Source organism: Macaca thibetana, chromosome 4 (genome assembly GCF_024542745.1).
Source record: "Macaca thibetana thibetana isolate TM-01 chromosome 4, ASM2454274v1, whole genome shotgun sequence".
Taxonomy (NCBI): Eukaryota; Metazoa; Chordata; class Mammalia; order Primates; family Cercopithecidae; genus Macaca; species Macaca thibetana.
Genome location: NC_065581.1, coordinates 8935108 through 8950835, shown reverse-complemented (window position 1 = coordinate 8950835; position 15728 = coordinate 8935108). Strand labels below are relative to the sequence as shown.

At 32.5% G+C, this 15728-nt stretch overlaps 1 protein-coding gene across 1 annotated transcript in view; it reads left to right on the top strand.

Annotated features, from left to right (window-relative positions):
- Positions 1–742: 742 nt before the first annotated feature.
- Positions 743–15728, top strand: part of BLOC1S5 (biogenesis of lysosomal organelles complex 1 subunit 5) — a 995078-nt gene continuing 980092 nt past the window's right edge. Inside the window, exon 1 of the mRNA XM_050787464.1 lies at positions 743–746. The gene's annotated coding sequence lies outside the window, so the exon portion shown is untranslated. The remainder of the gene's footprint in view (positions 747–15728) is intronic.

Here is a 15728-nt window from a genome sequence, read left to right as displayed (position 1 = left end):
AACCCAAAACAAAACATTTTTTAAAATCATACATAAAAAAGTAAATCCTTAAGAAGTTCATAAATAGAATGTACACAGATGAGGAAAGATTCAGTGAGTCTGAAATTAGGTAAATAAAAATTATTCAATTTTTCGAATTGAAATTCAAATTGAAATTGAAATACAGAGTTAAAATAAGTGTTTTTTTTTTTAAAAAGGAAACCACCAAAATCAAAGAGCAACAGCACAATATCAAATGGTATAATTTACATGAAATTGGAGTCCCACAAGAAGAAAAGAGAGATATAACGTATCAGAAAAAAAAAATGAAGAAGTATTATTAGTTGAGAGTTTTACAAAAAGAATGAAAATATTAAATCATACCTCTAAAACCCTTGGGAAACCTCAGGTGGAATAAAAACAAAACAAAACAAAGACACATCTACACACATCATACTTAAACTATGAAAACTGAAGATAAAGAGAAAATCTTGAAGGCAGACAGAGAAAAAAGAAACATTCCATACAGGGGAACGAAGATAAGGATTATAGCAGACATTTCCTCAGAAACTACACAAACCCAGAACATATTGGAGTGATCATTTTAAGAGAGAAAAAGAATAACTTGTCAATGAAATTTACATCCAGTGACAATATCTTTCAAAATTTGAGCCGAATACTTTCTCAGACAAAAAAGAAGGAAAGAAGGAAGGAAGGAAGGAGGGAAAGAAGGAAGGGAGGAAGGGAGGGAGGGAGGGAGGGGGGGGAAAGAAAGCAAGAAAGAGAGAGAAAGAGAGAGAAAGAAAGAGAGAAAGAGAGAGAGAGAAAGAGAAAGAAAGCAGAAAGAAAGAAAGAAAGAAAGAAAGAAAGAAAGAAAGAAAGAAAGAAAGAAAGAAAGAAAGAAAGAAAGAAAGAAAGAAAGAAAGAAGGAAGGAAGGAAGGAAGGAAGGAAGGAAGGAAGGAAGGAAGGAAGGAAGGAAGGAAGGAAGGAAGGAAGGAAGGAAGGAAGGAAGGAAGGAAGGGCGAGCGAGCTGAGGGAATTCATTCGCAGTTGATCTTCATGCCAAGTAATATTAAAGGAAAGTTCTTCAGGCAGAAGGAGAATGACAACAGAGGGAAACTTGAACCTCACAAAGAAGTAGAGAAGAGTAAGAATGATACACATGAAAGGCTCAATGAGTACTTTAAGACTATATTGTGGAAAACTGGCAATGAAAATGATACATTTTCTGAAAGAAAATATGTATTACTGATTAATTCATATGGAAGTACACCCATATATGAGATGACAAAAAGCTAGGACCTCACAAATAATAATGATAGTAATAATAATAACAATAACAATGAAAATAGCAATAATAATTTGAGTCAAAATTTAGGAAAATATTTAGAATGGGAATTTAACAAACACCCACACACCTAGACTCAAACTGCTAAAATCAAACATAAAGAGAAAACAGGAATGGCAACTACTCTTAGCTTGGCCAGCTGATAACAATGGAAAAAATAAAGTAAAACCTATCAAAATAAAGCCATTTATATGCACTCAGAGCTTAAGAAATCTTCAAGGGGAAATTTTTCGAATAATCATGTTCCATTCCAATATTAATTTTTTAACCCAATATTTTGCTTCTGAGAAAAATTCCTAAGCAAAGAAAAATAATGTTTCTCTCAGGCCTGCTTCATGCTTCGTGACTATCACCTTCTTCTCAGCCTGTATGGATTTAGTCTCATTTATGGAGTAGTTTACTAAATCATAAATCTATTCATGCCATTGCAGTTTCTAAAGGCTCTAGAAGACCCCCCATTATCTTCAGGGTTTCTTTGAGATAACACATGGGCACTATTTTAACTGGCCTCATCTTTTTGTTCAGGCAACCCTGGCTACCCTCTCCAGGCAGTCTGTTGACAGCAACCCCCTTGTCAAGAACCAGTCCCTCTTAAGTTTCCAGAACTGTGTAACTGTTTTAATAACCTAAAGCTCTTTCACACTTGTGCACATACTCATCCTCTTAATAAAATCCATCTCATAAGGTTTGGTAAAGATTAAATATGACAATAAATGAAAAATCTCTCAGAACAGTATCTGATATATAATAAACACCAACAAGGTCTAAATCTGGTATTTAAACAAATTGTTTACTTGTATATGTTTTTCTCTGGACCATTTTCCTTCTATACACTGTACCTGGCAAAACTGATTATCAAACATATTTTTTGTTTGAAAGATAAATCCTAATCAAGAAGTTAAGAAATATAATTCAACCCTTTATGGATTATTATTGCTTTATTTTTTTAAACAGTAGTAAGTAGGCAATAATGTTTAAAATGCAAATGATTTAACATAAAATAAATAAGCTTAATAAAAATGTTTACACACAATATTAGTTCAGTATTTAAGAATATGCATGAAGGCCGGGCGCGGTGGCTCAAGCCTGTAATCCCAGCACTTTGGGAGGCCGAGGCGGGCGGATCACAAGGTCAGGAGATCGAGACCACAGTGAAACCCCGTCTCTACTAAAAATACAAAAAAAAAAATTAGCCGGGCGCGGTGGCGGGCGCCTGTAGTCCCAGCTACTCAGGAGGCTGAGGCAGGAGAATGGCGGGAACCCGGGAGGCGGAGCTTGCAGTGAGCCGAGATCGCGCCACTGCACTCCAGCCTGGGCAACAGCCTGAGACTCCGTCTCAAAAAAAAAAAAAAAAAAAAAAAAAAAAAAAAAGAATATGCATGAAAAGAAAATGACAGGAAGGACTTATACTTAAATAATTAGTAGCTTTTAGGTAGCCCAGAAAATCTCTGCTCTTGTTTTACTGAGCTTGAGTATGAATTAGTTTTTCTTGTCCTTTCAAATACTTCTGTCATGTGCCTGCCATTTTTATGATGAAAAATAAACAGATCTAAAACTGACTTACAGAATATTTTCAAAACTCATTAAAAACAATATAGATTCCCGCGTTTCCATCCCAACATTTCAAATATTCTGCTATATTTGATGGTCAGAACACCACAGCTGCCTGTTTTTCCTTCTTCTTCTCTTACTACTGCTTCTTAGTATTCCTATTGGTAAATCCTATAACTATTCTTACTTGGTAAATGCAATTACTCCAATTGCCTAATGTAGGAGTATCTCAGAGGTCAATGTTGAGACCTCTTCTTTCTATCTACATTCACTTCCTTTTTATGGTTTTAAATAACTATATGGTGATAACTTCCTAACTCCAGGCTTAAATATCCATATATTCTCAACATATCTTTTGAACCCCTAAGGGACATCTTAACCTTAACGTGTCTAAAATGGAAACCTTGATCTTTTCTGGCCCCATGACCAGAGGTTTGCATCTTTTGCAAACTTCTCCATTTATTTGTTTTCTCAGGAACATACTTATTTTTCTTTTCTTTCTTTTTCTTTTTCTTTTTTTTTTTTTGTTTTGTTTTCATATTAAAATTCAACCTTGTGTCTCCAAAGCAAAATACCTCAAAAATCAGGCCATTTCTAAGGACTAAGCATGTAGTTATGAAATCATAGGTACTGAATTATCTAACACTTGATTTGCAATAAATATGAATTCTAAACTCTTTCTTGTTTTAGAGTGGTTTCTAGGAAAGATTAAAAATGCTTTTCAGAAAACTGATTTATTATTTTAAAAGCTCAGTGCCAGGGCTCTTTATGTCTTTCTTGGAGTGCATTTGCAAAAGAGTCTTGGGGGCCCAAAAAATGCTTTCGGAAGGAATATCTTCTTCCTCATGTTACTTATTTTTATTCATTCATTGATTTAACTACTATGATATGAGCACCTATGCTTTATCAGGAATATTTTTCTGAACACTGGACAGTCAGGAATGAACAAAACATGCAAAGTTCTTGCCTTCACAGAGCTTATATTCTAGTGAACAGAACAGATAGAAATCAAATAGGCAAAATGAATATAAATTATAATAATAGGCAACATAAACGTGCATGAAGAGGATACTATTTATATATCACTGAGGAGGGACATTTTGGGCAGAGACCTGAATGAACAGAAATTCAATTTTTTATAATACAGTTCACAATATTGTCAAATTCACCTGCACGGCTCACTAAATTTTGGCAACCCAACATGATGGCCAGTGTTGATAAAAATATTTGAGGCTGAGCCTTTTGGACCTTAGATTTGCCAACTTACATGATAGTGTATAATACCTTCCTAATCTGATACAGCATGATAATGTTGGCATTTAACGCAAACTCATCTGAATTATATTGGCTCAGAGGATCCTGCTGAACTAGAGTGACCGTTCCACTGGAAGATGCTATTGGATACAATCCAGATTGTTTCATTTAGCTCAAGAGTCACTTTCCTTTTGATTTGACTTAGAAGAAATACTGGTCAACCAAGCTCAGAGCACTATGATAGCAATCCAAAAGTTGAGAAAATTAAAAAAGACTATTTTTAAATCATTTTGCTAGATAAACTATATATCTTAGAACTCTGAAGTCAGAATATTAGGCAACTATGCTGGACCTTTTGAACTAAACTTCTAAGCGTATGTATTCCTTAAATGACACAGAAGAGAAGGATGACTTAAACACCAGAAGAAGGAAAATTAGGAAAACGTCGTAAGAAAATTATGATTTAAAAGTCTGAATACACACATATCTGAGTGTGTGTATATCATCACATACACAGACATATATAAACATGTACACATGCATAATGTTTGTAACATATCCAGTCATTCATTCAGTCACTGAGCACATATAATATTCATGTCATGCTTTATTATAGAAAACTGGGGTATTTTCATGAATAAAAGGAAGATCCTCTCTCCATGAAGTTTATCTTAGAGCAGAGCAAATTAGACAGTACTCAGTAAACAACAGATATAATAAACCAATGCATTATTTAGCATATGAGATGAGAACTGCAATGAAAAAAGGAAAACTAGAATAGGAAAGGGAGATGAGGAGTATTGACATAAAGAATGGGTTCTGTTTTCAAACAGGGTAGGGAGGGCAAGGAATGATGAAAGACTAAGGGTTATGTGGCAAAATATGTAGAATGCATTTAGATGTGTAACATGAATATGTATTTATATACAAAATATATTTCAGGTTGACACATATATATAAGATGAATACATACAGTAAATACATATATAGTCATAAACATTTCTATTAAAATATTTTATTTAAGTAATAGTAATCTTTCTTACATATATTTTTTAAATAAAATATTCCTGATATTCAGCTGAAGACATTTAATATTAACTTCTCACAGATGAATGGAATAATAGATATGCATATATAAGTAAATATATTTGCAAATTGTTTCTCAAGCATGCTGTCTATTGCTTAATTTTAAAGGTTAAGTTCATTTTTCTGCATGTAAATAGCAAAGACCTAGTTACCAATGATGTATATCTTCCTTTGAAATTCAGGTGTTGCACTCCTATCTTTAGAGACAATGCCGGCATTTTTACAGTTAACAGGAGTACTTGAACAGGCAGGAGACATGTGTAACCATTTTTAAAGTCATTTTATCGAACGCTGGTCTTCTTCACTGCCTATATTTAGCAGATAGACATAAAGGATAGAAATGTAGAAGACAGCATCAAGCTGGTACAGGAAGTCTATAACACACATGACTAAAAAGTAATTATGCTAAGATTGAGTCAAATAAAATAATATTTGCCTTTGGTTTGAGGTTTGTAATCTTGGCGTTCACTTCTCTTCATAGCCTCATTTATGTTGGGTAACTATTGCTTGTGTTGATGATATAACACATGCTGACACCAAATACCAATGCTAGGTAAATCCAATTAAGCCCAGAAGCAAAACAGCTGGATTAGCAGCGCTCGCATAAATTATTTTTCTTCCATTTACTTTGTTTTTTTGCAAATGAGCCTTTAAACATGAAAAATTTGAGCTATCAGTGTCCCCATTCCTTATTAATATAAGAAGCCTAAAATGAAACCTTTAAAAGTAAGTGTTGGAGGTTTCCTTTTATACTATTAATAGAAGTGTTATGATTAAAGCTGCAAATGAGCGTGCTTATTTTCTATATGGACTTCCTGTTTGTGAAAGAAGCTTATGAGAAGTGCATTTAAAGTGCATCTTAATAAAGAATTTCCCCCTGAAGGCTAAGAAGCTACGTTATTTTTACCAGTCTTGAGTTATCTTTTTCCCTTCTCTATCCAGAAGCACAAGGTCAGTAAATGACATAAAAACAATTTCACTAGTTAGGTTTTCAGAATGATGGGTTTGCTGCTGTTAAATCAGAATACAAGGTAGAGTCATACAGGAACAAAAAGGTATTCTGTCTCTTTCATTAAGAGCCATGAATAGGTATCTCACTACCTTTGTAAATATTTTGATAAAAACTACAACTTTTGATTAGTGTGATATTAACTGCATGATAAATAAAGATTATATATTTGAAATGTAAAAAAGAGTGAAAATGTAAATTGTATTTTTACCTTACTGCTAGATTTTTAAAAATCTCTTTGTGGTGAGCAATAGATTCCTTTGTTTAAAAAATGATTGATTGTGAAATTTATGAGATATCATGATTTAATTTGCAATAAAGCTCTTAGTTTTTTGCATACCCCTCTTTGGTATGGATAAGAGAAACTTCTTATAAAAAGCTTGCTGCTTACTTTCCAATACCGATTTTTGAATTATTCACTTCAGAATCCTTAACGTCTCTATGTCCACCACCCTACATTGTTAGCGCATCAGCCTTACCTAATCACAATCCAACTTACATGCTGAAAAGTCCACTTACACCAGATCCCCCAAATTCATGAAATTGCTGCCTTTGTCCTTCCTCTTTAGAGATACTATTAAGACTCTAGTAATGCAGTGATTCCCTTTATTGAAGTCAGTATTTCTTTCTTTTTCTTTAATTGTAAAAATCTGTCTCTACTGAGAAGAAATGACCACCTTCAATTACAGTGTATATGTCACTGAAAAGTATTTAAATGAGAGCAGGATATAATATTTAACAACTTTAAAAATCTATTATCAGATTATAACAGTATCAGAAAAAAATGAGTTTTGTGATATTACGATATTAGGTTATTAATTTCAGAATAAATTTAAAAATCTAAAAAAGAAATTCAAGCAACTGTAAACCCACTTGACACTTTAGTGAGTCTGCTTTTATTTGGTTAAACAGAAAAAAATCATAAAGTCTAATTATTAAATCTTCAACAAATAGTATTACGGAAACAGTTTTGTTTTGTTTTTATTCCACTAGAGGAAGAACAAAAGTAAAACTTTCTTTAAACTTCTTCAAAATGTTTCAGGGAAGAGGTATAATCAATCAACCATTTTCTACTGCAAATTAAAGTATATTGTTATTCCTACAATCTAAGGTGGGTAATTTTTTTCACCATTTTTTATTGAAAGGAATCGTCACATTGTTAGCTAAAGCTAAGATGAAAAATCAGCATTTTCATTCCAAACAGTGAAAATTCAAAAATGGTTTACATAGTTTTCAAATATACTCTATTCTCAAATCCTTTCCAACATGAAAGACACTTTTTACAGGGAGAAAATGATCATTTAATTTGGCAAAACATAGAAATTTCCAGCTGAGGCACATTAAAACATTTTTACAATTGGCCCAAAGGCAGAATATTTTTACAATTTCTTTTGCTATAAAAATCTGTCTCTACTGAGCGGAAATGACCAAGTTTTCCCTGGAAAATGTTAGTACAAATACATAAATAATTTTTGCCTATCCAAAGCCTTCATAAAATGGCTTCTATCCAGTTACCAGTATAGCCTAATGTTGATTTTCTTTATAATTATTATTTAGATACAAACAAAATCTTACTGGTAAATTAACCATTGATAGACTAAGTCTTGTGTTATACTATTTGTATAAAGAAATAAATTACTAGTATATGTGCTTCTAACAAAAGTTAATAATCCTGTTTATGTGTTTAATTTCAGATAACTTTCACATTAAACTTATATATGAGCAATGTTTATGACAAGATAGGAAATTTCACCAAGAGATGAAAACTATATAAAACAAAAAAGTCAAATAGAAATGTGAGAAATGAAAAATAAAATATTAAAGATAAAGAATTTTTTAGAGGCCCATGAATAGAGTAGACAGAGGGAAAGAATCAGTGAACTTAAAAGTAGGACAATAGAAATTATAAAAACTAATATAAAAAGAGAAAAAAGTGAAATAAAAATACAAAGTAGAAAACAAAATAAAAACATAAACATAAAAGTGAAATGAAAGCATATTGTTCCCATGTTCTGTGGGACAATAGCAAACAGCCTATCAAGCAAATCACTGGAGTTTCAGAATTAGAGGAGAAAAAACGATGACTACAATTTCAGGTAAAACGCTATGTAAAATACTTGGGAGTCATCACCCTTGTCCTTACAACAACAACAAAAAAGCTGTAAAAACTGAAAATCAGCAACTTTTCTTAGGTTCATCAGAGAATAAAGGTAATTAGAAAAACTGCCACTCCAAAATTAAGAGAGACAGATGAAGTGAATGCATCAGCCAAGATATGCCTACCTGGAAAAAAAATGCTGGATTCAAAAACTGGTGAAAACCATTAAATGGTAATTTTTATACATCGCTACAGACCAAGTGTGGATTATGTTGAGAGTGAGAAATTCTAGGGGCCTGCAATCTTAGCAGGGGCCTATGCTACTTCAAGGTTTACACCTCTAGAAACCCACCAAAAATTCTGCAGAAAATAGCCAATAAAAATTTTCTTAGGACCCTGGCAGGGGGAAGAAAAGAGTAACTATGTGAAATATGTCCAGAGCATTCTCTATAACAAAAACTGTCTCTCCAAGGATAAAAAACTTTACCCAAACCATATTGCACTGGAGGAAATAAACTTCTGTACCTTTAGTCCCCTCTATCTCCCTTTTTTAAGGGAGACAGGAGCTAAAAAGTGTTAGTTAAGATTATTGCTCAGGGATATGGATTCACTAAAAGACTGAGATTTGATTATGAGATTATAGAAGGCTTCCCATTCCCCACACAATATAACAACAGTGCATTGTGGTGGAAATAGCTTCAATATATAGTCTTTATTTAAGTAGGAGTACTCAGGAAAGCCACAGATAACAAGTGTAACAGCAAGGCAACTAAAGACGTCTGATGTCTCCACCGTCTACAGCTACAGGAAACATTTAAAAACTCAATTTTTAGCCAGATAAACATAAACAATCACATTAAAGCCTCATTTCTATAGCTTGATACCCCATTTTTGCTTCAAAAAAAAAAGATTGGTTACAAAGCATAGTAAAGGAACTTTAAAAAGCACATACTGAAAAGACAAAGCAAGCATCAGAACCAGACTTATATTTGAAATATATTTTGAAATTATCATACAAGGAATTTAAAATAACTATGATTAATATATTAAAGGCTCTGTTGGGAAAAATGAACACCATGCATAAACATATGCACAATATAGTTGAAGTATAGACACACTGAGAATCAAAAGGAAATTCTAGAAATTAAAAACACTACAAAAAGAAATTAAAAATGTCATTGATGAGCTCAGCAGTAAACTTTGCACAGCTAAGGAAAGAACCAGTGAGCTTGAAGATAGGTCAATAGAAATTTCACAAACTGAAATGCAAAGAGAAAAAAAATTAAAAATCCCAGAAGTTTTCAGACAAAAATTGTAGGACAATTTCAAAAGATGCAACATGTGTATAATTGGAATACCATAAGGAGAGAAAAGACAGGAGAGGCAGAATAAATATTTGAAGTAATAATGGTCAAGAATTTTCCAAAATTACTGAATTTCTCACAGACACCAAACCACAAATCTAGAAAACTCAGAGTACAACCAGCAGAATAATCTATACTTAAGCATATCATATTCAAATTGTAGAAAATCAAAAACAAATAGAATAGCTTGAAAGAAGCCAGGGAAAAGACTACATTATCTATAGAGGTGTTATGGTCTGAATGTTTATTTTCCTCCCAAATTCATATATTGAAATCTTAAAAACAAGTTGATGATATCAGGAGGAGGGGCCTTTGGCAGGTGGTTAGTCAGTGAAGGCCTCAAAAAAGCTAGCTAGTCCCTTCCACCATGTGAGTACACAGTAAGAAGTTGCCAGTTTGTAACCCAGAAGAAAGCCCCCACCAGAATCCTACCATGCTGGCACCCTGATCTTTGACTCTCCAGCACCAAAATCATGAAAAATAATTTTTTGTTGTTTATAAGCAACATGGTATATGGTATTCTGTTATAGCAGCCCTAATGGGCTAAGACAAGATGAATGAGGAAATAAAGTAAAGCAGACTTCTTCTCAGAAATCATGCAAACAAGAAGAGAGTGGGGTAACACATTTAAGATATTCAGAGAAAAATACTCAATAGCCTAAAATTCTATATCCAGTAAAATTATCATTTAAAATAAATAAGAAATAAAGACTTTCTCAGATGAACAACATCTAGTGGAATTTATTATCAGCAGAACTTCCCTGTAAGAAATTCTTAAAGAAGAATGAAAACTCTACAAGTCAGAAACTCATAGCTATGCAAATAAAGGAAGAGTATCAGATAAGGAATAATTGAAGCTAAAATAAATGCAAATAAACAAAGAGTATCAGAGAAAGAATAACTGAAGCTAAACCAAAGCATTTTATTCTTATTCTTGATCTATATAAAATATAACTTTTAGGTAATAACAGTGCAGTATATTGGTTGATTATAGAAAATGGATATTGAGGAGTACAGTTTCTGCTTAAAAACCTGTGTGTGATTTTTGAGTCCTCACCAAAGGAAATTAAAAGAGTTTCCTTGTAAGGCCTCCCTGAAGAAAGTTGCCCTCCCCCACTAGAATTGGTGCCCAGGGCCTTGCAGTCTCTGAAGGGAACTGTACTTAAGGACCTAGATTCCCCTGGCAAGTTGTGCTTTTGGAGTATTTGCATTGCCAGGCCCTATGCTTGCAATCCCAGGTATTTTTGCCTGAGGCCTTGGGTTGAGGTCTTCTTCAGACACCTTTACTGAGGCCTCCTTATGAGGGGAAAACCTTGAAAATAATTTTCCTACTCTGACTTACTAGTCAGAGCTCTTCTGCCCCTAGCCCTTACCCCCAGCTCCCAAGTTCATAAGGCCCTAGCCCTTACCCCCAACTCCCATGTTCATAAAACTGCGGAGTCTTTTCTCAGAAATCCACAACTGTGAGGTGACCCCCACCCCTCCACAACACACAAATATCTGCACTGATGGACTTGACCTTAAACCAGTGTGCTGTTCTATGAGGGAAAATGAACCAGGGAAAGTCAGATCCAAGATCCAACGATATGATGTGTATAAAATACTTCCTTTACATATAAAGACACACATTAAAAGCAAAGGGAATGAGAAGGATATAACAAGTTAATACTAATTTTTAAAAAGCTGAGGTAAATAGTATATTAATTTCAGATAAAACATACTTTAGAACAATAAAAGTTATGAGGGATAAAGATTCATTATATAATGATAAAGAGATGAATTCTCAAAAAATACTTAACAATTCTTAATATTTGCACCTGATAACAGAGCACCAAAATATGTGAAGCAAAGACTGATAGAACTGAAAGGAGAAATAAATAAATCCACGATTACACTTGGAGACCATTCTTTCAGCAAATAATAAATTAAGCAGCCCGAAAAATCAGCAAGGATAGTTAACCTGAACAGCGCTAACAATCAACTTAATCTAATTAACATTTATAGAGTAGTTCATATAACATCTATAAGAGAATATACCTTCTTTTCAAGCTTGCATAGAATAGTCAACAAGATAAACAATACCCTGGGCTATAAAACAAACCTTAACAAAATTTAAAAAGTTGAAATTATACAGAGTATGTTTTTAGATCACAAGGAAATTAAAGAAGTCAGTAACAGAAAGATAGTTGGAAAATATCAAAATATTTGGAGATTGAACAACAAACTTCTAAGTAACACATCAGTTAAAGAAGAAATCTCAAGAGAAATTTAAAAATATTTCTAATTAAATGAAAATGAAAACACAACTTATCAAAATATATGGGATACAACAAAAGTAGTACTTAGAGGGAAATTTATGGCATCAAATGCATACCTTAGCAAGTAACAAGAATCTGAAATCAACGTCCCAAGATTCTCCCTTAGAGAATAAAAAATAGAAGAACAATGTAAACCTAAAGTATGCAGAAGAAAATAAATAGTAAAATCTAGAACAGAAATCAATGAAATTGAAAGCAGGAAAATGACAGAAAAAATAAATTAAAATTAAAAGCGGGTACTTTGAAAATGTCAGTGAATGTAATTAACCTCTAGCCAGGCTGACCAAGAAAAAAAGAGAAGACACAAATTACCAACATAAGAAATGAAAATGGCACCAATATTACTGATCCCATAAACCTAAAAAGGATGATAAAGGAATACTATAAGCCATTCTATCCTCAATATTTGATAACTTACATGAAATGAACCAATGAATTGAGAGATCAAAAATACCAAGACACAATCAAAATTAAATAGTTTCTCTTTGGGGTATATACACATTTAAGAAACTGAATCTATAATTAAGCTTTGAAAATAGAACCAGCTTCAAATGACTTCACTGGTTAATTTCACTAAATATTTAAGGAAGAAATTATAGGATAATTTCTTTACAGTCTTTCGAAAAAATACAAGAGGATTTTTTACAATCTTTTGAGAAAATACAAGAGGAAACACTTCTTAGCTCATTCTATATGGCCAGTAATGTCCTAATACTAAAACTAGATAAAGATAGCACAAAAAAGAAAAACTATATATCCATATCTCCCTTGAACATAGATGCAAAGCATCTCAACAAAGTATTAAGAAACTAAACTCAATAACATATAAAAAGAATGATACACTCTGACCAGGTAAGATTAATTCCAGGAATGCAAAGTTGGATTAACACCAATAACTAATTAATTTAATACATCAGTGTAATCAAATAAAAGGCAAAACCATATGATCATTAAAATTACTTCAGGAAAATGTTTTGACAAAATCCAAAAGACTTTCATGACAGAAATCTTCAACAAACTAGGATGGAAACATTCTCAACCAGATAAAGGACATATACACAAACTTACAGTTAACATCATACTTAATAGTAAAAGATTGAATGCTTTCCTCTTAAGATCAGAAACAGCAAAATGATGTCTTCTTCCATCACATCTGTACAACATAGTACTGGAGGGTTTAATTAAGACAATTAGGAAACAACAAAAAATCAAAGGCATCCAGATTGAAAAAGAAGAAGGAAAATTATTTTTAATCCTAAACAACTCACTAAAAACCTATTGGAACTAGGAAATGAGTCAGGTAATATTTCTGGACACATGATCAATACATGAAATCAATTGTATACCTATGCACCAGCATTGAACCACCCAAAAATGAAATTAAGAAAATTTCATTTGCAACAGCATCGACAAAGAATAAACCATTTTTGCATAAATTTAACAAAAATAATGAGAGACTTGCAAACTGAAAACTACAAAACAGTGTTGAAATTAATTAAAGAAGATCTAAATAAATGAAGAGGCATTCATGTTCATGGATCAGAAGACTTAATATCATCAAGATAGCAATATCCTCACATTAATCTACAGATTCAATGCAATCCCTATTAATCTGAGCTGATTTTTCTTTTTCTTTTTCTTTTTCTTTGCAAAAATAGACAAGCTGCTTCAAAATTTCATATGTGGCCTACAAAAGCCAAAATTATATTGATGAAGAACAATTTGGTAAAGTCACACTTTCTTATTTCAAAACTTACTACAAAATTACAGTACTCATTACAATGTAATACTCATGTAGAGGAATATATTAAGATTGCAGAAATAAGCCTACACAATTATGATATATTAAGGAATATGTTGGGAGTACAGAAATAAGCCCATACATTTATGATAAATTGCTTTTATCCACAAGACAATACAATAGAGAAAGAATAGTGTATTCAAAAATGATGATTGGACAACAGGATAAGAGTGAACTTGGATCACCACCTCAGATAATACACAAAGTTAACTTAAAATATATTGGAGACCTAACTGTAAGATCTAATGCTATAAAATTCTTACAAGTAAATTTAGGAGTGAATCTTTGTGACTTTGGTTTAGGAAGTAGTTTATTAAATATGGCACCCAAAGCATAAGGAATGTAAGGGGAAAAAACGGATAATTTAAATTACATTAAATGTAAAAATCTTTGTTTTGCAAATGATACCACCTAGAAAATGAAAAGGTAACCCACAGATTGGGAGAAAACATTTGCAAATCGTGTACCTGGTAAGAGACTTGTATCCAGGATCTATAAGGAATTCTTGCAATCCAATAACAAAAAGACAAAATTTCAATTTAAAATGACAAAAGTATTTGAGCAGAAATTTCATCAAAGAATGTATACAATGGCCAATATGCTCATATAAAGATCTCTGATATCTTTAGCCATCAGGGAAATGCAAATCGAAAGCACAATGAGATACCACTCTACATTCATTACAATAACTGTAATCAAAAGCACAAATAAAATAGCAAGTGTTGGTGCGGATGTGGAGAAACTGACTCTTAAATGTTAGAAATATAAAATGGTACAGCTGCTTCAAAAAACATGTTGTCAGTTCTGCAAAATGTTAAACATAAAATTACTATTTGACACAGCAATTCCACTTTTTGGTATATGCCAAAAATGGTTTATTTTCATGCAAAAACCTAAAGAAAATGTTCATAGTAGCATTATTAGCCAAAGACTGAAACTACTCAAATGTCCACCAACTGATGGATTTATATAGTGTGGTATATAATGTGGTATTTTTCTGTAATTCAATTACTGATATATTATGCAACACAGATTTACCTCTGAAACATTATGCTAAATGAAAGAAGTCAGTCATGAAGGACCACATATTATATGATTTCACTTCTATAAAATGTCCAGAATTGGAAAATATATAAAGAAAGAAAGTATACAATGTTTACTCAAGATTAAGGTAAGGGGGGTGGCGATGTGTGTTTAGGGAGGAAGTGGAGTAACTACTAATTGATATGGGCTTCTTTTGGAGAAGATGAAGGTGTTCTAAAATTAGACACAATCTTGTGAACTTACCAAATATCACAGAGTACTGTATACTTTAAATGGGTGAATTGTATAGTATGTGAAGTATGTCTCAAAAAACTGTTAAAAATTGACCAATGATCGTAAGGAAAGATGCTTCTATTACCAATGATCAGATAACATTATATACAAATGAAAACCACAATGAAATAATGCTACAAACCTACTAGATCAGCTAAAGATAAAAAGACTATTCAAGACAAGTAATTGAATATCTTGCATGTTTTCATTAGAATATAAAATGATACAGCTACCTTGGAAGACAGTGTAACAGAACCTTGTAAAGTTAAGCATGATTTTCCCATATGACCCAGAAATTCCTCTTTTGGGTATTTATACAAGAGAAAAAAAAAGGTTATGTCCACACAAAACATGTATGTAAATGGTCAAATCATCATTACTGACAACAGCTAAAAACTGGAAATAACCCAAACGATCATCCACTGATGAATGAATAGACAAATTGTGATACAGTCATAACATGAAATACTAATCCGCAAAAAATAACTCACAGTATTAATACATGTAACATCATAAACATGATGCTAAGTGAAGGAAGTCAAACATACAAACCGTATAATTACATCAATATGAAATTCTAGAAAAGGCAAAACCATATATGG